General features: G+C 43.4%; 10 non-coding genes across 10 annotated transcripts; all 10 read right to left on the bottom strand.

Annotated features, from left to right (window-relative positions):
* Positions 1–326: 326 nt before the first annotated feature.
* trnas-gcu (transfer RNA serine (anticodon GCU)) lies at positions 327–408 on the bottom strand. The gene has a single exon. It is a non-coding gene; the product is annotated as a tRNA-Ser (tRNA).
* A 2,985-nt stretch (positions 409–3,393) lies between these two features.
* Positions 3,394–3,475, bottom strand: trnas-gcu (transfer RNA serine (anticodon GCU)). Its single transcript has one exon. It is a non-coding gene; the product is annotated as a tRNA-Ser (tRNA).
* Positions 3,476–8,091: 4,616 nt separating this feature from the next.
* Positions 8,092–8,173, bottom strand: trnas-gcu (transfer RNA serine (anticodon GCU)). Its single transcript has one exon. It is a non-coding gene; the product is annotated as a tRNA-Ser (tRNA).
* A 245-nt stretch (positions 8,174–8,418) lies between these two features.
* Positions 8,419–8,507, bottom strand: trnar-ucg (transfer RNA arginine (anticodon UCG)). Its single transcript is given in 2 exon segments — positions 8,419–8,454; positions 8,471–8,507. It is a non-coding gene; the product is annotated as a tRNA-Arg (tRNA).
* A 2,664-nt stretch (positions 8,508–11,171) lies between these two features.
* Positions 11,172–11,253, bottom strand: trnas-gcu (transfer RNA serine (anticodon GCU)). The gene has a single exon. It is a non-coding gene; the product is annotated as a tRNA-Ser (tRNA).
* Positions 11,254–11,498: 245 nt separating this feature from the next.
* On the bottom strand, positions 11,499–11,587 carry trnar-ucg (transfer RNA arginine (anticodon UCG)). Its single transcript is given in 2 exon segments — positions 11,499–11,534; positions 11,551–11,587. It is a non-coding gene; the product is annotated as a tRNA-Arg (tRNA).
* Positions 11,588–14,579: 2,992 nt separating this feature from the next.
* Positions 14,580–14,668, bottom strand: trnar-ucg (transfer RNA arginine (anticodon UCG)). Its single transcript is given in 2 exon segments — positions 14,580–14,615; positions 14,632–14,668. It is a non-coding gene; the product is annotated as a tRNA-Arg (tRNA).
* A 2,665-nt stretch (positions 14,669–17,333) lies between these two features.
* On the bottom strand, positions 17,334–17,415 carry trnas-gcu (transfer RNA serine (anticodon GCU)). The gene has a single exon. It is a non-coding gene; the product is annotated as a tRNA-Ser (tRNA).
* Positions 17,416–17,660: 245 nt separating this feature from the next.
* On the bottom strand, positions 17,661–17,749 carry trnar-ucg (transfer RNA arginine (anticodon UCG)). The gene is given in 2 exon segments: positions 17,661–17,696; positions 17,713–17,749. It is a non-coding gene; the product is annotated as a tRNA-Arg (tRNA).
* Positions 17,750–20,415: 2,666 nt separating this feature from the next.
* On the bottom strand, positions 20,416–20,497 carry trnas-gcu (transfer RNA serine (anticodon GCU)). Its single transcript has one exon. It is a non-coding gene; the product is annotated as a tRNA-Ser (tRNA).
* Positions 20,498–23,035: the final 2,538 nt, after the last annotated feature.

Below are 23,035 nucleotides of genomic sequence, written 5' to 3'. Positions count from 1 at the left end.
TTTGGCCCGTGACCTCTCGCATTTCAAATGTGTTCATTCCGAAGGGAGAATCATAACCGTGGACCAACCAGCCGCCGACAGTGAAAAGCGCAGCTCTCAGATTCTGACGGTGTTGTGAAATGATATTATGGCCCATCGTGCATGTGCTGTCTCTCAGATACCTATCTAATTAGTGCCCCTCGCCATTGTACTGCAACTGTTCTCCTTTTGACGAATATATTATTAATTTGAGACATGACATGAGGAAAGTACAGCATCCCTGTAAGTAAAAGGGGAATTTGGCGATGAGGTGAAAGTCAAAAAGTGGTTCAGCTGCAAGCAAACGACGACCAGAATGGGATTCGAACCCATGCGTGCAGAGCACAATGGATTAGCAGTTCATCGCCTTAACCTCTCGGCCACCTCGTCTCTGCTATAAGACATCGTCAGCCATTCAATCTCCTGCTTTTTGTATCCAAACAGAAATAATGTCCAAGAAGGTCCACTTCACAGCTTGCTCTGCCCGTGCATGCAGATCGACAATGATGAAAACTTGCCATGAGTTCTTTGAGCAAACAGCCTTCCTTCACTTCAGGTGAGTGACTGGAAGAGATGGTTGGTTTCTCGGCAGAATCACAACAAAGAATATAAAATTTCACGTAGCGAGCTAAGTTGATCGCGGCAGGACTCGAACCTGCAATCTTCTGCTAACTTTGCTGGTGTAATCGAAGTCAGACGCCTTATCCATTAAGCCACGCGGCCGCTGCCGACGCCATTCATTGTGTTGTTGTGTATATTGCGAGCAAATTCGGGGCAACGGCAACATCAAGGAGTGGATTTCGGAAAAGATGAGCATATTTCGAGTAAATGAACAGATGCACTGCGATCTGGGTGCGCACCGGCGCAGGCAACCCCAATGTAAATTGGAACACTATAGTTTAACAATTCGGTCATTGCAGCTGAAATCATACTCCTTCTCAAACAATACAGGATGACCCGGGTTTATGAGAATATCCGTTTTAACGGTAAAGATTATGAACCGGAACTGACAACCAGCCCATTTAAACAGACACAGAATGATCCGGGATTGCAAGGACATCCCTTTTACCCAGATGCAGAATGACCCTTGACTGACAGCAGTTCCCTTTTAAAAGAATAAAGAGAGATTTCGATCAGCCCGGAAGGCAATTGTGCAGTGGGGCTCAGGACCACGCGGGGCAGAGACTGTTATTCAAGCCACAGGTGATACAGGCAGGAAGGAGGAAGTGACGTAAAACCTGCCCAGTCTGAAATATATAAATATTTAACATTTTAAGAAAATAAATGCATTTAAATTGTATTTAAAAAAAATTGAATTTGAGATGTTTCAATGAAATAAATAATTGATTCATAATCTATGTATTTTTTTATTGAACGTAGGCTGTGTAACTATAAGAATTCCATTGGAAATGAGAGGTGCAGTCAATAACTACCCAAACACAGTAAGCCGATGGTGGAAGACAAGCCATGAGGGAATATGTGGGCTACAAGGGCGATATTTTAAAGTCGAGTGTGTCTTTCCGCTGGATCTGACAGCAGCTGCTTGTGCTGTGAAATAGGTCAAATCTAATAGAGCCCAGCGCAGGCAGAACAGAAAAAGCATATTTATTTTGGAAGTTAAATATTTGGGATTATATAAAAATATACACATAAAAATATACATGTATAAACAAAGTCAGTCAGTCAGTTATGTCTTGTATTGGTTTGATTTGATTTGAATTTGCAAATAAGGATGGAGGATGTCGTCATGTCACACAGCCCACACGCAAGCCCTGCCTAAAATCGCTATATTTCTAACTTGTGTATTTTCCTTTCTTTCAGCTGTGGAATAGCAATATCCCACAGCAGATTCTTCTACCGTCAGAGAGTCCACGAAGGAGTGTTCAATCAAATCAGTACGGTTTCAAGTTGCATGTAATGCATTTTTCTCACATGACAGTAAGATCGCACAGCACGTTTTCACACTCTCTAGCTTACACAAAAACACAAACAAACTAAAATTCCAAAAGGCAGGTTTTGAAATTTGAAATTGGAAATCCGGGACAGACAGCACATCCCTTTTAAACAGACACAGAATGATGAGGGTCTGATAGCACACCATTTTAAAGAGACAGAGAATGATCTCGGACAGACAGCAAAACCCCTTAAAAGGGACACGGAAATAGAATGAATATCAACAGATAAATATGTAAAACTCGGCTGGTCGTGCAGATTTTGTGGAGGAAGAATCCGGTTTCACGTTCTGTCGGATAATCATTCCGATATTTCAGGAAAAAGTTAAAGATTACAGATGTTTTCAACAAAAATAGCGTCTGGAAAAAATACGCAGCGAGAAAGGTCAAATGGGAACTTCTGTGATACAGCGGAACGCAGGAGTGATTAAATAATACATGGCACAATGGAGAAAGACAAAGTGGGTGGTAATCGGGCAATAACGTAACAAAGGATGGTCCAGAGGAGGTGTTAGTGGGAAAAGCAGAACCATTACCAGACAATGGGAGCGGTGCTTATCATCCGATACGTTGAACCTAATGTTGAGGCCAGAAGACGAGAACATGCCTACAATATAGGGTATCACCGACTTTTAATTAGACCAGGCAGCTTTGCCAGCCCGGATTGATTTCCTGTCCGCTTTGAACTCGGCAGCCAAGGGACGAATTCAAAAGGAAGCTTCTCTCATCTTTTCAGCACGAGAGAAACAGGACGCACTCATATTCAGGGCAGAGGTGGAGATTGACGCTGAATGTATGCTTATCCCAATTGAGGTGAACTTATGCGTGCAGACAGGAAGATATACTGATCAAGTATCGGCCGGAACCGAACAAGGCTTTAGGTTATCCAACGAGTCACAGAGCCGAGTACCTCTGAGATATTTTAACTTTACTCAGTTTGGCGGGTTTCACTTTGCTCTGGGATTTGGATTCTAAAGGGAACATCGGCGTAAAATCACACGATTTAACGTGAAATACGTCTGTTTTCTCACATGTCGAGCGGCTGTCAGAAGCGGAACTTTGAGTAAAACATGGCGGGGCTCGTCCGGGATTTGGCCCGTGACCTCTCGCATTTCAAATGTGTTCATTCCGAAGGGAGAATCATAACCGTGGACCAACCAGCCGCCGACAGTGAAAAGCGCAGCTCTCAGATTCTGACGGTGTTGTGAAATGATATTATGGCCCATCGTGCATGTGCTGTCTCTCAGATACCTATCTAATTAGTGCCCCTCGCCATTGTACTGCAACTGTTCTCCTTTTGACGAATATATTATTAATTTGAGACATGACATGACGAAAGTACAGCATCCCTGTAAGTAAAAGGGGAATTTGGCGATGAGGTGAAAGGTGAATGTCAAAAAGTGGTTCAGCTGCAAGCAAACGACGACCAGAATGGGATTCGAACCCATGCGTGCAGAGCACAATGGATTAGCAGTTCATCGCCTTAACCTCTCGGCCACCTCGTCTCTGCTATAAGACATCGTCAGCCATTCAATCTCCTGCTTTATGTATCCAAACAGAAATAATGTCCAAGAAGGTCCACTTCACAGCTTGCTCTGCCCGTGCATGCAGATCGACAATGATGAAAAGTTGCCATGAGTTCTTTGAGCAAACAGCCTTCCTTCACTTCAGGTGAGTGACTGGAAGAGATGGTTGGTTTCTCGGCAGAATCACAACAAAGAATATAAAATTTCACGTAGCGAGCTAAGTTGATCGCGGCAGGACTCGAACCTGCAATCTTCTGCTAACTTTGCTGGTGTAATCGAAGTCAGACGCCTTATCCATTAGGCCACGCGGCCGCTGCCGACGCCATTCATTGTGTTGTTGTGTATATTGCGAGCAAATTCGGGGCAACTGCAACATCAAGGAGTGGATTTCGGAAAAGATGAGCATATTTCGAGTAAATGAACAGATGCACTGCGATCTGGGTGCGCACCGGCGCAGGCAACCCCAATGTAAATTGGAACACTATAGTTTAACAATTCGGTCATTGCAGCTGAAATCATACTCCTTCTCAAACAATACAGGATGACCCGGGTTTATGAGAATATCCGTTTTAACGGTAAAGATTATGAACCGGAACTGACAACCAGCCCATTTAAACAGACACAGAATGATCCGGGATTGCAAGGACATCCCTTTTACCCAGATGCAGAATGACCCTTGACTGACAGCAGTTCCCTTTTAAAAGAATAAAGTGAGATTTCGATCATCCCTAAAGGCAATTGTGCAGTGGGGCTCAGGACCACGCGGCGCAGAATCTGTCTGTGAAGCCACAGGTGATAGACAGGCAGGAAGGAAGGAGGGAGGGACGTAAAACCAGGCCAATCTGAAAGACACAAACAAACTAAAATTCCTTAACCTCCAAAGGCAGGTTTTGAAATTTGAAATTGGAAATCCGGGACAGACAGCACATCCCTTTTAAACAGACTCAGAATGATGAGGGTCTGATAGCACACCATTTTAAAGAGACAGAGAATGATCTCGGACAGACAGCAAATCCCCTTACAAGGGACACGGAAATAGAATGAATAAATACAGATAAATATGTAAAACTCGGCTGGTCGTGCAGATTTTGTGGAGGAAGAATCCGGTTTCACGTTCTGTCGGATAATCATTCCGATATTTCAGGAAAAAGTTAAAGATTACAGATGTTTTCAACAAAAATAGCGTCTGGAAAAAATAGGCAGCGAGAAAGGTCAAATGGGAACTTCTGTGATACAGCGGAACGCAGGAGTGATTAAAAAATACATGGCACAATGGAGAAAGACAAAGTGGGTGGTAATCGGGCAATAACGTAACAAAGGATGGTCCAGAGGAGGTGTTCGTGGGAAAAGCAGAACCATTACCAGACAATGGGAGCGGTGCTTATCATCCGATACGTTGAACCTAATGTTGAGTCCAGAAGACGAGAACATGCTTACAATATAGGGTATCACCGACTTTTAATCAGACCAGGCAGCTTTGCCAGCCCGGATTGATTTCCTGTCCGCTTTGAATTCGGCAGCCAAGGGACGAATTCAAAAGGCAGCTTCTCTCATCTTTTCAGCTCGAGAGAAACAGGACGCACTCATATTCAGGGCAGAGGTGGAGGTTGACGCTGAATGTATGCTTATCCCAATTGAGGTGAACTTACCCGTACAGACAGGAAGATATACTGATCAAGTATCGGCCGGAAGCAAACAAGGCTTTAGGTTATCCAACGAGTCACAGAGCCGAGTACCTCTGAGACATTTTAACTTTACTAAGTTTGGCGGGTTTACTTTGCTCTGGGATTTGGATGCTAAGGGAACATCGGCGTAAAATCACATGTTTTAACGTGAAATACGTCTGTTTTCTCACATGTCGAGCGGCTGTTAGAAGCGGAACCTTGAGTAAAACATGGCGTGGCTCGTCCGGGATTTGGCCCGTGACCTCTCGCATTTCAAATGTGATCATTCCGAAGGGAGAATCAGAACCGTGGACCAACGAGCCGCCGACAGTGAAAAGCGCAGCTCTCAGAATCTGACGGTGGTGAGAAATGCTATTATGGCCCATCGTGCATGTGCTGTCTGTCAGATATGTATCTAATTAGTGCCCCTCGCCATTGTACTGCAACTGTTCTCCTTTTGACGAATATATTATTAATTTGAGACATGACATGAGGAAAGTACAGCATCCCTGTAAGTAAAAGGGGAATTTGGCGATGAGGTAAATGTGAATGTCAAAAAGTGGTTCAGCTGCAAGCCAACGACGACCAGAGTGGGATTCGAACTCATGCGTGCAGAGCACAATGGATTAGCAGTCCATCGCCGTAACTTCTCGGCCACCTCGCCACTGCAAGAAGACATCTAGAGCCATTCAATCTCCTGCTTTTTGTATCCAAACAGAAATAATGTCCAAGAAGGTCCACTTCACAGCTTGCTCTGCCCGTGCATGCAGATCGACAATGATGAAAAGTTGCCATGAGTTCTTTGAGCAAACAGCCTTCCTTCACTTCAGGTGAGTGACTGGAAGAGATGGTTGGTTTCTCGGCAGAATCACAACAAAGAATATAAAATTTCACGTAGCGAGCTAAGTTGATCGCGGCAGGACTCGAACCTGCAATCTTCTGCTAACTTTGCTGGTGTAATCGAAGTCAGACGCCTTATCCATTAAGCCACGCGGCCGCTGCCGACGCCATTCATTGTGTTGTTGTGTATATTGCGAGCAAATTCGGGGCAACTGCAACATCAAGGAGTGGATTTCGGAAAAGATGAGCATATTTCGAGTAAATGAACAGATGCACTGCGATCTGGGTGCGCACCGGCGCAGGCAACCCCAATGTAAATTGGAACACTATAGTTTAACAATTCGGTCATTGCAGCTGAAATCATACTCCTTCTCAAACAATACAGGATGACCCGGGTTTATGAGAATATCCGTTTTAACGGTAAAGATTATGAACCGGAACTGACAACCAGCCCATTTAAACAGACACAGAATGATCCGGGATTGCAAGGACATCCCTTTTACCCAGATGCAGAATGACCCTTGACTGACAGCAGTTCCCTTTTAAAAGAATAAAGTGAGATTTCGATCATCCCTAAAGGCAATTGTGCAGTGGGGCTCAGGACCACGCGGCGCAGAATCTGTCTGTGAAGCCACAGGTGATAGACAGGCAGGAAGGAAGGAGGGAGGGACGTAAAACCAGGCCAATCTGAAAAACACAAACAAACTAAAATTCCTTAACCTCCAAAGGCAGGTTTAGAAATTTGAAATTGGAAATCCGGGACAGACAGCACATCCCTTTTAAACAGACTCAGAATGATGAGGGTCTGATAGCACACCATTTTAAAGAGACAGAGAATGATCTCGGACAGACAGCAAATCCCCTTACAAGGGACACGGAAATAGAATGAATAAATACAGATAAATATGTAAAACTCGGCTGGTCGTGCAGATTTTGTGGAGGAAGAATCCGGTTTCACGTTCTGTCGGAATATCATTCCGATATTTCAGGAAAAAGTTAAAGATTACAGATGTTTTCAACAAAAATAGCGTCTGGAAAAAATAGGCAGCGAGAAAGGTCAAATGGGAACTTCTGTGATACAGCGGAACGCAGGAGTGATTAAAAAATACATGGCACAATGGAGAAAGACAAAGTGGGTGGTAATCGGGCAATAACGTAACAAAGGATGGTCCAGAGGAGGTGTTCGTGGGAAAAGCAGAACCATTACCAGACAATGGGAGCGGTGCTTATCATCCGATACGTTGAACCTAATGTTGAGTCCAGAAGACGAGAACATGCTTACAATATAGGGTATCACCGACTTTTAATCAGACCAGGCAGCTTTGCCAGCCCGGATTGATTTCCTGTCCGCTTTGAATTCGGCAGCCAAGGGACGAATTCAAAAGGCAGCTTCTCTCATCTTTTCAGCTCGAGAGAAACAGGACGCACTCATATTCAGGGCAGAGGTGGAGGTTGACGCTGAATGTATGCTTATCCCAATTGAGGTGAACTTACGCGTACAGACAGGAAGATATACTGATCAAGTATCGGCCGGAAGCAAACAAGGCTTTAGGTTATCCAACGAGTCACAGAGCCGAGTACCTCTGAGACATTTTAACTTTACTAAGTTTGGCGGGTTTACTTTGCTCTGGGATTTGGATGCTAAGGGAACATCGGCGTAAAATCACATGTTTTAACGTGAAATACGTCTGTTTTCTCACAGGTCGAGCGGCTGTTAGAAGCGGAACCTTGAGTAAAACATGGCGTGGCTCGTCCGGGATTTGGCCCGTGACCTCTCGCATTTCAAATGTGATCATTCCGAAGGGAGAATCAGAACCGTGGACCAACGAGCCGCCGACAGTGAAAAGCGCAGCTCTCAGAATCTGACGGTGGTGAGAAATGCTATTATGGCCCATCGTGCATGTGCTGTCTGTCAGATATGTATCTAATTAGTGCCCCTCGCCATTGTACTGCAACTGTTCTCCTTTTGACGAATATATTATTAATTTGAGACATGACATGAGGAAAGTACAGCATCCCTGTAAGTAAAAGGGGAATTTGGCGATGAGGTAAATGTGAATGTCAAAAAGTGGTTCAGCTGCAAGCCAACGACGACCAGAGTGGGATTCGAACCCATGCGTGCAGAGCACAATGGATTAGCAGTCCATCGCCGTAACTTCTCGGCCACCTCGCCACTGCAAGAAGACATCTTCAGCCATTCAATCTCCTGCTTTTTGTATCCAAACAGAAATAATGTGCAAGTTAGTCCACTTCACAGCTTACTCTGCCCGTGCATGCAGATCGACAATGATGAAAACTTGCCTTGAGATTCTTTCAGCAAAGAGCCTTCATTCACTTCAGGTGAGTGGCTGGAAGTGATGGTTGGTTTCTCGGCACAATCACAACAAAGAATATAAAATTTCACGTAGCGATCGAAGTTGACCGCGGCAGGACTCGAACCTGCAATCTTCTGATAACTTTGCTGTTGTAATCGAAGTCAGACGCCTTATCCATTAGGCCACGCGGCCGCTGCCAGCTCCAATCATTGTGTTGTTGTGTATATTGCGAGCAAATTCGGGGCAACTGCAATATCAAGGAGTGGATTTAGGAAAAGATGAGCAAATTTCGAGTGAATGAACAGATGCACTGCGATCTGGGTGCGCACAGGCGCAGGAAACCCAAATATAAATTGGAACACGATAGTTTAACAATTCGGACATTGCAGCTGAAATCATTCTCCTTCTCAAACAATACAGGATGACGCGGGTTTATGAGAAAATCCGTTTTAAAGGCAAAGATTATGAACCGGAACTGACAACCAGCCCATTTACACAGACACAGAATGATCCGGGATTGCAAGGACATCCCTTTTACCCAGATGCAGAATGACCCTTGACTGACAGCAGTTCCCTATTAAAAGAATAATGTGAGATTTCGATCATCCCTCAAGGCAATTGTGCAGTGGGGCTCAGGACCACGCGGCGCAGAGACTGTTATTGAAGCCACAGGTAATAGACAGGCAGGAAGGAAGGAGGGAGGGACGTAAAATCAGCCCAGTCTGAAATATATAAATATTTAACATTTTAAGAAAATAAATGCATTTAAATTGTATTTAAAAAAAATTGAATTTGAGTTGTTTTAATGAAATAAATAATTGATTCATAATCTACGTATTTTTTTATTGAACGAAGGCTGTGTAACTATAAGAATTCCATTGGGAAATGAGAGGTGCTGTCAATAACCACCCAAACACAGTAAGCCCATGGTGGAAGACAAGCCATGAGGGAAGACGTGGGCTACAAGGGCGATCTTTTAAAATCGAGTGTGTCTTTCCGCTGGATCTGACAGCAGCTGCTTGTGCTGTGAAAGAGGTCAAATGTAAGAGAGCCCAGCCAGGCAGAACAGAAAAAGCATATTTATTTTGGAAGTTAAAAATTTGGGATTATATATAAATATACACATATATATATACATGTATAATTAAAGTCAGTCAGTCAGTCATGTCTTGTATTGGTTTGATTTGATTTGAATTTGCAAATAAGGATGGAGGATGTCGTCATGTCACACAGCCCACACGCAAGCCCTGCCTAAAATCGCTATATTTCTAACTTGTGTATTTTCCCTTCTTTCAGATGTGGAATAGCAAAATCCCACAGCAGATTCTTCTACCGTCAGAGAGTCCACGAAGGAGTGTTCAATCAAATCAGTACAGTTTCAAGTTGCATGTAATGCATTTTTCTCACATAAAAGTAAGATCGCACAGCACTTTTGCACACTCTCTAGCTTATACAAAAACACAAACAAACTAAAATTCGTTAACCTCCAAAGGCAGGTTTTGAAATTGGAAATTGGAAATCTGGGAGAGACAGCACATCCCTTTTAAGCAGACACAGAATGATGAGGGTCTGATAGCACACCATTTTAAAGAGACAGAGAATGATCTCGGACAGACAGCAAATCCCCTTAAAAGGGACACCGAAATAGAATGAATAAAAACAGATAAATATGTAAAAGTCAGCAGGTCGTGCAGATTTTGTGGAGGAAGAATCCGGTTTCACGTTCTGTCGGATAATCATTCCGATATTTCAGTATAAAGTTAAAGATTACAGATGTTTTCAACAAAAATAGCGCCTGGAAAAAATACGCAGCGAGAAAGGTCTAATGGGAACGTCTGTGATACAGCGGAACGCAGGAGTGATTAAATAATACATGGCACAATGGAGACAGGCAAAGTGGGTGGTAATCGGGCAATAACGTAACAAAGGATGGTCCAGAGGAGGTGTTAGTGGGAATAGCAGAACCATTACCAGACAATGGGAGCGGTGCTTTTCATCCGATACGTTGAACCTAATGTTGAGGCCAGAAGACGAGAACATGCTTACAATATAGGGTATCACCGCCTTTTAATCAGACCACGCAGCTTCACCAGCCCGGATTGATTTCCTGTCCGCTTTGAATTCGGCAGCCAAGGCATGAATTCAAAAGGCAGCTTCTTTCAGCTTTTCAGCACGAGAGAACCAGGACGCACTCATATTCAGGGCAGAGGTGGAGATTGACGCTGAATGTATGCTAATCCCAATTGAGGTGAACTTATGCGTACAGACAGGAAGATATACTGATCAAGTATCGGCCGTAACCAAACAAGGCTTTAGGTTATCCAACGAGTCACAGAGCCGAGTACCTCTGAGATATTTTAACTTTACTCAGTTTGGCGGGTTTCACTTTGCTCTGGAATTTGGATGCTAAGGGAACATCGGCGTAACATCACACGTTTTAACGTGAAATACGTCTGTTTTCTCACATGTCGAGCGGCTGTTAGAAGCGGAACTTTGAGTAAAACATGGCGGGGCTCATCCGGGATTTGGCCCGTGACCTCTCGCATTTGAAATGTGATCATTCCGAAGGGAGAATCATAACCGTGGACCAACGAGCCGCCGACAGTGAAAAGCGCAGCTCTCAGATTCTGACGGTGGTGAGAAATGATATTATGGCCCATCGTGCATCTGCTGTCTCTCAGATACCTATCTAATTAGTGCCCCTCGCCATTGTACTGCAACAGTTCTCCTTTTGACGAATATATTATTAATTTGAGACATGACATGAGGAAAGTACAGCATCCCTGTAAGCAAAAGGGGAATTTGGCGATGAGGTAAATGTGAATGTCAAAAAGTGGTTCAGCTGCAAGCCAACGACGACCAGAGTGGGATTCGAACCCATGCGTGCAGAGCACAATGGATTAGCAGTCCATCGCCGTAACTTCTCGGCCACCTCGCCACTGCAAGAAGACATCTTCAGCCATTCAATCTCCTGCTTTTTGTATCCAAACAGAAATAATGTGCAAGTTAGTCCACTTCACAGCTTACTCTGCCCGTGCATGCAGATCGACAATGATGAAAACTTGCCTTGAGATTCTTTCAGCAAAGAGCCTTCATTCACTTCAGGTGAGTGGCTGGAAGTGATGGTTGGTTTCTCGGCACAATCACAACAAAGAATATAAAATTTCACGTAGCGATCGAAGTTGACCGCGGCAGGACTCGAACCTGCAATCTTCTGATAACTTTGCTGTTGTAATCGAAGTCAGACGCCTTATCCATTAGGCCACGCGGCCGCTGCCAGCTCCAATCATTGTGTTGTTGTGTATATTGCGAGCAAATTCGGGGCAACTGCAATATCAAGGAGTGGATTTAGGAAAAGATGAGCAAATTTCGAGTGAATGAACAGATGCACTGCGATCTGGGTGCGCACAGGCGCAGGAAACCCAAATATAAATTGGAACACGATAGTTTAACAATTCGGACATTGCAGCTGAAATCATGCTCCTTCTCAAACAATACAGGATGACGCGGGTTTATGAGAAAATCCGTTTTAAAGGCAAAGATTATGAACCGGAACTGACAACCAGCCCATTTACACAGACACAGAATGATCCGGGATTGCAAGGACATCCCTTTTACCCAGATGCAGAATGACCCTTGACTGACAGCAGTTCCCTATTAAAAGAATAATGTGAGATTTCGATCATCCCTCAAGGCAATTGTGCAGTGGGGCTCAGGACCACGCGGCGCAGAGACTGTTATTGAAGCCACAGGTAATAGACAGGCAGGAAGGAAGGAGGGAGGGACGTAAAATCAGCCCAGTCTGAAATATATAAATATTTAACATTTTAAGAAAATAAATGCATTTAAATTGTATTTAAAAAAAATTGAATTTGAGTTGTTTTAATGAAATAAATAATTGATTCATAATCTACGTATTTTTTTATTGAACGAAGGCTGTGTAACTATAAGAATTCCATTGGGAAATGAGAGGTGCTGTCAATAACCACCCAAACACAGTAAGCCCATGGTGGAAGACAAGCCATGAGGGAAGACGTGGGCTACAAGGGCGATCTTTTAAAATCGAGTGTGTCTTTCCGCTGGATCTGACAGCAGCTGCTTGTGCTGTGAAAGAGGTCAAATGTAAGAGAGCCCAGCGCAGGCAGAACAGAAAAAGCATATTTATTTTGGAAGTTAAAAATTTGGGATTATATATAAATATACACATATATATATACATGTTTAATTAAAGTCAGTCAGTCAGTCATGTCTTGTATTGGTTTGATTTGATTTGAATTTGCAAATAAGGATGGAGGATGTCGTCATGTCACACAGCCCACACGCAAGCCCTGCCTAAAATCGCTATATTTCTAACTTGTGTATTTTCCCTTCTTTCAGATGTGGAATAGCAAAATCCCACAGCAGATTCTTCTACCGTCAGAGAGTCCACGAAGGAGTGTTCAATCAAATCAGTACAGTTTCAAGTTGCATGTAATGCATTTTTCTCACATAAAAGTAAGATCGCACAGCACTTTTGCACACTCTCTAGCTTATACAAAAACACAAACAAACTAAAATTCGTTAACCTCCAAAGGCAGGTTTTGAAATTGGAAATTGGAAATCTGGGAGAGACAGCACATCCCTTTTAAGCAGACACAGAATGATGAGGGTCTGATAGCACACCATTTTAAAGAGACAGAGAATGATCTCGGACAGACAGCAAATCCCCTTAAAAGGGACACCGAAATAGAATGAATAAAAACAGATAAATATGTAAAAGTCAGCAGGTCGTGCAGATTTTGTGGAGGAAGAATCCGGTTTCACGTTCTGTCGGATAATCATTCCGATATTTCAGTATAAAGTTAAAGATTACAGATGTTTTCAACAAAAATAGCGCCTGGAAAAAATACGCAGCGAGAAAGGTCTAATGGGAACGTCTGTGATACAGCGGAACGCAGGAGTGATTAAATAATACATGGCACAATGGAGACAGGCAAAGTGGGTGGTAATCGGGCAATAACGTAACAAAGGATGGTCCAGAGGAGGTGTTAGTGGGAATAGCAGAACCATTACCAGACAATGGGAGCGGTGCTTTTCATCCGATACGTTGAACCTAATGTTGAGGCCAGAAGACGAGAACATGCTTACAATATAGGGTATCACCGCCTTTTAATCAGACCACGCAGCTTCACCAGCCCGGATTGATTTCCTGTCCGCTTTGAATTCGGCAGCCAAGGCATGAATTCAAAAGGCAGCTTCTTTCAGCTTTTCAGCACGAGAGAACCAGGACGCACTCATATTCAGGGCAGAGGTGGAGATTGACGCTGAATGTATGCTAATCCCAATTGAGGTGAACTTATGCGTACAGACAGGAAGATATACTGATCAAGTATCGGCCGTAACCAAACAAGGCTTTAGGTTATCCAACGAGTCACAGAGCCGAGTACCTCTGAGATATTTTAACTTTACTCAGTTTGGCGGGTTTCACTTTGCTCTGGAATTTGGATGCTAAGGGAACATCGGCGTAACATCACACGTTTTAACGTGAAATACGTCTGTTTTCTCACATGTCGAGCGGCTGTTAGAAGCGGAACTTTGAGTAAAACATGGCGGGGCTCATCCGGGATTTGGCCCGTGACCTCTCGCATTTGAAATGTGATCATTCCGAAGGGAGAATCATAACCGTGGACCAACGAGCCGCCGACAGTGAAAAGCGCAGCTCTCAGATTCTGACGGTGGTGAGAAATGATATTATGGCCCATCGTGCATCTGCTGTCTCTCAGATACCTATCTAATTAGTGCCCCTCGCCATTGTACTGCAACAGTTCTCCTTTTGACGAATATATTATTAATTTGAGACATGACATGAGGAAAGTACAGCATCCCTGTAAGCAAAAGGGGAATTTGGCGATGAGGTAAATGTGAATGTCAAAAAGTGGTTCAGCTGCAAGCCAACGACGACCAGAGTGGGATTCGAACGCATGCGTGTAGAGCACAATGGATTAGCAGTCCATCGCCGTAACTTCTCGGCCACCTCGCCACTGCAAGAAGACATCTTCAGCCATTCAATCTCCTGCTTTTTGTATCCAAACAGAAATAATGTGCAAGTTAGTCCACTTCACAGCTTACTCTGCCCGTGCATGCAGATCGACAATGATGAAAACTTGCCTTGAGATTCTTTCAGCAAAGAGCCTTCATTCACTTCAGGTGAGTGGCTGGAAGTGATGGTTGGTTTCTCGGCACAATCACAACAAAGAATATAAAATTTCACGTAGCGATCGAAGTTGACCGCGGCAGGACTCGAACCTGCAATCTTCTGATAACTTTGCTGTTGTAATCGAAGTCAGACGCCTTATCCATTAGGCCACGCGGCCGCTGCCAGCTCCAATCATTGTGTTGTTGTGTATATTGCGAGCAAATTCGGGGCAACTGCAATATCAAGGAGTGGATTTAGGAAAAGATGAGCAAATTTCGAGTGAATGAACAGATGCACTGCGATCTGGGTGCGCACAGGCGCAGGAAACCCAAATATAAATTGGAACACGATAGTTTAACAATTCGGACATTGCAGCTGAAATCATGCTCCTTCTCAAACAATACAGGATGACGCGGGTTTATGAGAAAATCCGTTTTAAAGGCAAAGATTATGAACCGGAACTGACAACCAGCCCATTTACACAGACACAGAATGATCCGGGATTGCAAGGACATCCCTTTTACCCAGATGCAGAATGACCCTTGACTGACAGCAGTTCCCTATTAAAAGAATAATGTGAGATTTCGATCATCCCTCAAGGCAATTGTGCAGTGGGGCTCAGGACCACGCGGCGCAGAGACTGTTATTGAAGCCACAGGTAATAGACAGGCAGGAAGGAAGGAGGGAGGGACGTAAAATCAGCCCAGTCTGAAATATATAAATATTTAACATTTTAAGAAAATAAATGCATTTAAATTGTATTTAAAAAAAATTGAATTTGAGTTGTTTTAATGAAATAAATAATTGATTCATAATCTACGTATTTTTTTATTGAACGAAGGCTGTGTAACTATAAGAATTCCATTGGGAAATGAGAGGTGCTGTCAATAACCACCCAAACACAGTAAGCCCATGGTGGAAGACAAGCCATGAGGGAAGACGTGGGCTACAAGGGCGATCTTTTAAAATCGAGTGTGTCTTTCCGCTGGATCTGACAGCAGCTGCTTGTGCTGTGAAAGAGGTCAAATGTAAGAGAGCCCAGCGCAGGCAGAACAGAAAAAGCATATTTATTTTGGAAGTTAAAAATTTGGGATTATATATAAATATACACATATATATATACATGTATAATTAAAGTCAGTCAGTCAGTCATGTCTTGTATTGGTTTGATTTGATTTGAATTTGCAAATAAGGATGGAGGATGTCGTCATGTCACACAGCCCACACGCAAGCCCTGCCTAAAATCGCTATATTTCTAACTTGTGTATTTTCCCTTCTTTCAGATGTGGAATAGCAAAATCCCACAGCAGATTCTTCTACCGTCAGAGAGTCCACGAAGGAGTGTTCAATCAAATCAGTACAGTTTCAAGTTGCATGTAATGCATTTTTCTCACATAAAAGTAAGATCGCACAGCACTTTTGCACACTCTCTAGCTTATACAAAAACACAAACAAACTAAAATTCGTTAACCTCCAAAGGCAGGTTTTGAAATTGGAAATTGGAAATCTGGGAGAGACAGCACATCCCTTTTAAGCAGACACAGAATGATGAGGGTCTGATAGCACACCATTTTAAAGAGACAGAGAATGATCTCGGACAGACAGCAAATCCCCTTAAAAGGGACACCGAAATAGAATGAATAAAAACAGATAAATATGTAAAATCAGCAGGTCGTGCAGATTTTGTGGAGGAAGAATCCGGTTTCACGTTCTGTCGGATAATCATTCCGATATTTCAGTATAAAGTTAAAGATTACAGATGTTTTCAACAAAAATAGCGCCTGGAAAAAATACGCAGCGAGAAAGGTCTAATGGGAACGTCTGTGATACAGCGGAACGCAGGAGTGATTAAATAATACATGGCACAATGGAGACAGGCAAAGTGGGTGGTAATCGGGCAATAACGTAACAAAGGATGGTCCAGAGGAGGTGTTAGTGGGAATAGCAGAACCATTACCAGACAATGGGAGCGGTGCTTTTCATCCGATACGTTGAACCTAATGTTGAGGCCAGAAGACGAGAACATGCTTACAATATAGGGTATCACCGCCTTTTAATCAGACCACGCAGCTTCACCAGCCCGGATTGATTTCCTGTCCGCTTTGAATTCGGCAGCCAAGGCATGAATTCAAAAGGCAGCTTCTTTCAGCTTTTCAGCACGAGAGAACCAGGACGCACTCATATTCAGGGCAGAGGTGGAGATTGACGCTGAATGTATGCTAATCCCAATTGAGGTGAACTTATGCGTACAGACAGGAAGATATACTGATCAAGTATCGGCCGTAACCAAACAAGGCTTTAGGTTATCCAACGAGTCACAGAGCCGAGTACCTCTGAGATATTTTAACTTTACTCAGTTTGGCGGGTTTCACTTTGCTCTGGAATTTGGATGCTAAGGGAACATCGGCGTAACATCACACGTTTTAACGTGAAATACGTCTGTTTTCTCACATGTCGAGCGGCTGTTAGAAGCGGAACTTTGAGTAAAACATGGCGGGGCTCATCCGGGATTTGGCCCGTGACCTCTCGCATTTGAAATGTGATCATTCCGAAGGGAGAATCATAACCGTGGACCAACGAGCCGCCGACAGTGAAAAGCGCAGCTCTCAGATTCTGACGGTGGTGAGAAATGATATTATGGCCCATCGTGCATCTGCTGTCTCTCAGATACCTATCTAATTAGTGCCCCTCGCCATTGTACTGCAACAGTTCTCCTTTTGACGAATATATTATTAATTTGAGACATGACATGAGGAAAGTACAGCATCCCTGTAAGCAAAAGGGGAATTTGGCGATGAGGTAAAATGTGAATGTCAAAAAGTGGTTAAGCTGCAAGCCAACGACGACGAGAACGGGATTCGAAGCCATGCGTGCAGAGTACAATGGATTAGCAGTCCATCGCCTTAACCTCTCGGCCACCTCGTCTCTGCTGTAAGACATCGTCAGCCATTCAATCTCCTGCTTTTTGTATCCAAACAGAGATAATGTGCAAGTTAGTCCACTTCACAGCTTACTCTGCCCGTGCATGCAGATCGACAATGATGAAAACTTGCCTTGAGATTCTTTCAGCAAAGAGCCTTCATTCACTTCAGGTGAGTGGCTGGAAGTGATGGTTGGTTTCTCGGCACAATCACAACAAAGAATATAAAATTTCACGTAGCGATCGAAGTTGACCGCGGCAGGACTCGAACCTGCAATCTTCTGATAACTTTGCTGTTGTAATCGAAGTCAGACGCCTTATCCATTAGGCCACGCGGCCGCTGCCAGCTCCAATCATTGTGTTGTTGTGTATATTGCGAGCAAATTCGGGGCAACTGCAATATCAAGGAGTGGATTTAGGAAAAGATGAGCAAATTTCGAGTGAATGAACAGATGCACTGCGATCTGGGTGCGCACAGGCGCAGGAAACCCAAATATAAATTGGAACACGATAGTTTAACAATTCGGACATTGCAGCTGAAATCATGCTCCTTCTCAAACAATACAGGATAACGCGGGTTTATGAGAAAATCCGTTTTAAAGGCAAAGATTATGAACCGGAACTGACAACCAGCCCATTTACACAGACACAGAATGATCCGGGATTGCAAGGACATCCCTTTTACCCAGATGCAGAATGACCCTTGACTGACAGCAGTTCCCTATTAAAAGAATAATGTGAGATTTCGATCATCCCTCAAGGCAATTGTGCAGTGGGGCTCAGGACCACGCGGCGCAGAGACTGTTATTGAAGCCACAGGTAATAGACAGGCAGGAAGGAATGAGGGAGGGACGTAAAATCAGCCCAGTCTGAAATATATAAATATTTAACATTTTAAGAAAATAAATGCATTTAAATTGTATTTAAAAAAAATTGAATTTGAGTTGTTTTAATGAAATAAATAATTGATTCATAATCTACGTATTTTTTTATTGAACGAAGGCTGTGTAACTATAAGAATTCCATTGGGAAATGAGAGGTGCAGTCAATAACCACCCAAACACAGTAAGCCCATGGTGGAAGACAAGCCATGAGGGAAGACGTGGGCTACAAGGGCGATCTTTTAAAATCGAGTGTGTCTTTCCGCTGGATCTGACAGCAGCTGCTTGTGCTGTGAAAGAGGTCAAATGTAAGAGAGCCCAGCGCAGGCAGAACAGAAAAAGCATATTTATTTTGGAAGTTAAAAATTTGGGATTATATATAAATATACACATATATATATACATGTATAATTAAAGTCAGTCAGTCAGTCATGTCTTGTATTGGTTTGATTTGATTTGAATTTGCAAATAAGGATGGAGGATGTCGTCATGTCACACAGCCCACACGCAAGCCCTGCCTAAAATCGCTATATTTCTAACTTGTGTATTTTCCCTTCTTTCAGATGTGGAATAGCAAAATCCCACAGCAGATTCTTCTACCGTCAGAGAGTCCACGAAGGAGTGTTCAATCAAATCAGTACAGTTTCAAGTTGCATGTAATGCATTTTTCTCACATAAAAGTAAGATCGCACAGCACTTTTGCACACTCTCTAGCTTATACAAAAACACAAACAAACTAAAATTCGTTAACCTCCAAAGGCAGGTTTTGAAATTGGAAATTGGAAATCTGGGAGAGACAGCACATCCCTTTTAAGCAGACACAGAATGATGAGGGTCTGATAGCACACCATTTTAAAGAGACAGAGAATGATCTCGGACAGACAGCAAATCCCCTTAAAAGGGACACCGAAATAGAATGAATAAAAACAGATAAATATGTAAAAGTCAGCAGGTCGTGCAGATTTTGTGGAGGAAGAATCCGGTTTCACGTTCTGTCGGATAATCATTCCGATATTTCAGTATAAAGTTAAAGATTACAGATGTTTTCAACAAAAATAGCGCCTGGAAAAAATACGCAGCGAGAAAGGTCTAATGGGAACGTCTGTGATACAGCGGAACGCAGGAGTGATTAAATAATACATGGCACAATGGAGACAGGCAAATTGGGTGGTAATCGGGCAATAACGTAACAAAGGATGGTCCAGAGGAGGTGTTAGTGCGAATAGCAGAACCATTACCAGACAATGGGAGCGGTGCTTTTCATCCGATACGTTGAACCTAATTTTGAGGCCAGAAGACGAGAACATGCTTACAATATAGGGTATCACCGCCTTTTAATCAGACCACGCAGCTTCACCAGCCCGGATTGATTTCCTGTCCGCTTTGAATTCGGCAGCCAAGGCATGAATTCAAAAGGCAGCTTCTTTCAGCTTTTCAGCACGAGAGAACCAGGACGCACTCATATTCAGGGCAGAGGTGGGGATTGACGCTGAATGTATGCTAATCCCAATTGAGGTGAACTTATGCGTACAGACAGGAAGATATACTGATCAAGTATCGGCCGTAACCAAACAAGGCTTTAGGTTATCCAACGAGTCACAGAGCCGAGTACCTCTGAGATATTTTAACTTTACTCAGTTTGGCGGGTTTCACTTTGCTCTGGAATTTGGATGCTAAGGGAACATCGGCGTAACATCACACGTTTTAACGTGAAATACGTCTGTTTTCTCACATGTCGAGCGGCTGTTAGAAGCGGAACTTTGAGTAAAACATGGCGGGGCTCATCCGGGATTTGGCCCGTGACCTCTCGCATTTGAAATGTGATCATTCCGAAGGGAGAATCATAACCGTGGACCAACGAGCCGCCGACAGTGAAAAGCGCAGCTCTCAGATTCTGACGGTGGTGAGAAATGATATTATGGCCCATCGTGCATCTGCTGTCTCTCAGATACCTATCTAATTAGTGCCCCTCGCCATTGTACTGCAACAGTTCTCCTTTTGACGAATATATTATTAATTTGAGACATGACATGAGGAAAGTACAGCATCCCTGTAAGCAAAAGGGGAATTTGGCGATGAGGTAAAATGTGAATGTCAAAAAGTGGTTAAGCTGCAAGCCAACGACGACGAGAACGGGATTCGAAGCCATGCGTGCAGAGTACAATGGATTAGCAGTCCATCGCCTTAACCTCTCGACCACCTCGTCTCTGCTGTAAGACATCGTCAGCCATTCAATCTCCTGCTTTTTGTATCCAAACAGAGATAATGTGCATGAAAGTCCACTTCTCTACCCGTGCATGCAGATCGACAATGATGAAAACTTGCCATGAGATTCTTTGAGCAAACAGCCTTCCTTCACTTCAGGTGAGTGACTGGAAGAGATGGTTGGTTTCTCGGCAGAATGACAACAAAGAATAGAAAATTTCACGTAGCGAGCTAAGTTGACGACCGCAGGACTCGAACCTGCAATTTTCTGATAACGTTGCGGATGTAATCGAAGTCAGACGCCTTATCCATTACGCCACGCGGCCGCTGCCAGCGCCAATGATTGTGTTGTTGTGTATATTGCAAGCAAATTCGGGGCAATTGCAATATCAAAGAGTGGATTTAGGAAAAGATGAGCATATTTCGAGTGAATGAACAGATGCAATGCGATCTGGGTGCGCACCGGCGCAGGCAACCCCAATGTAAATTGGAACACTACAGTTTAACAATTCGGACATTGCAGCTGAAATCATACTCCTTCTCAAACAATACAGGATGACGCGGGTTTATGAGAAAATCCGTTTTAAAGGGAAAGATTATGAACCGGAACTGACAACCAGCCCATTTAAACAGACACAGAATGATCCGGGTTTGCAAGGACATCCCTTTTACCCAGATGCAGAATGACCCTTGACTGACAGCAGTTCCCTTTTAAAAGAATAAAGTGAGATTTCGCTCATCCCTGAAGGCAATTGTGCAGTGGGGCTCAGGAACACGCGGCGCAGAGACTGTTCTTGAAGCCACAGGTGATCGACAGGCAGGAAGGAGAGAGGGAGGGACGTAAAACCAGCCCAGTCTGTAATCTATAAATATTTAACATTTTAAGAAAATGAATGCATTTAAATTGTATTTAAAAAAAATTGAATTTGAGTTGTGTTAATGAAATAAATAATTGATTCATAATCTATGTATTTTTTTATTTAACGAGGCTGTGTAACTATAGGAATTCCATTGGGAAATGAGAGGTGCAGTCAATAACTACCCAAACACAGTAAGCCCATGGTGGTATAATGTGGATAAATGTGAGGTTATCCACTTTGGTGGAAAAAACAGAGACACAGACTATTATCTGAATGGTGACAGATTAGGAAAAGGAGAGGTGCAACGAGACCTGGGTGTCATGGTGCATCAGTCATTGAAGGTTGGCATGCAGGTACAGCAGGCGGTTAAGAAAGCAAATGGCATGTTGGCCTTCATTGCGAGGTGATTTGAGTACAAGGGCAGGGATGTGTTGCTACAATTGTACAGGGCCTTGGTGAGGCCACACCTGGAGTATTGTGTACAGTTTTGGTCTCCTAACCTGAGGAAGGACATTCTTGCTATTGAGGGAGTGCAGCGAAGGTTCTCCAGACAGATTCCCGGGATGGCGGGACTGACCTATCAAGAAAGACTGGATCAACTGGGCTTGTATTCACTGGAGTTCAGCAGAATGAGAGGGCACCTCATAGAAAAGTTTAAAATTCTGACGGGGTTAGACAGGTTAGATGCAGGAAGAATGTTCCCAATGTTGGGGAAGTCCAGAACCAGGGGACACAGTCTAAGGATAAGGGGGAAGCCATTTTGGACTGAGATGAGGAGGAATTTCTTCACCCAGAGAGTGGTGAACCTGTGGAATTCTCTACCACAGAAAGTTGTTGAGGCCAATTCACTAAATATATTCAAAAAGGAGTTAGATGAAGTCCTTACTACTAGGGGAATCAAGGGGTATGGTGAGAAAGCAGGAATGGGGTACAGAAGTTGCATGTTCAGCCATAAACTCATTGAATGGCGGTGCAGGCTAGAAGGGCCGAATGGCCTACTCCTGCACCTATTTTCTATGTTTCTATGTTTCTAAGACGTGGGCTACAAGGGCGATCTTTTAAAATCGAGTGTGTCTTTCCGCTGGATCTGACAGCAGCTGCTTGTGCTGTGAAAGAGGTCAAATGTAACAGAGCGCAGCGCAGGCAGAACAGAAAAAGCATATTTATTTTGGAAGTTAAAAATTTGGGATTATATATAAATATACACATATATATATATACATGTATAAATAAAGTCAGTCAGTCAGTCATGTCTTGTATTGGTTTGATTTGATTTGAATTTGCAAATAAGGATGGAGGATGTCATCATATCACACAGCCCACACGCAAGCCCTGCCTAAAATCGCTATATTTCTAACTTGTGTATTTTCCCTTCTTTCAGATGTGGAATAGCAAAATCCCACAGCAGATTCTTCTACCGTCAGAGAGTCCACGAAGGAGTGATCAATCAAATCAGTACGGTTTCAAGTTGCATGTAATGCATTTTTCTCACATGACAGTAAGATCGCACAGCACGTTTGCACACTCTCTAGCTTACACAAAAACACAAACAAACTAAAATTCGTTGACCTCCAAAGGCAGGTTTTGAAATTGGAAATTGGAAATCTGGGCCAGACAGCACATCCCTTTTAAACAGACACAGAATGATGAGGGTCTGACAGCACACCATTTTAAAGAGA

This window comes from Pristiophorus japonicus, unplaced genomic scaffold (assembly GCF_044704955.1).
Source record: "Pristiophorus japonicus isolate sPriJap1 unplaced genomic scaffold, sPriJap1.hap1 HAP1_SCAFFOLD_90, whole genome shotgun sequence".
Taxonomy (NCBI): domain Eukaryota; kingdom Metazoa; phylum Chordata; class Chondrichthyes; family Pristiophoridae; genus Pristiophorus; species Pristiophorus japonicus.
Note: the sequence above shows the minus strand (reverse complement) of the source record. Positions and strands in the feature narration are given on the sequence as shown.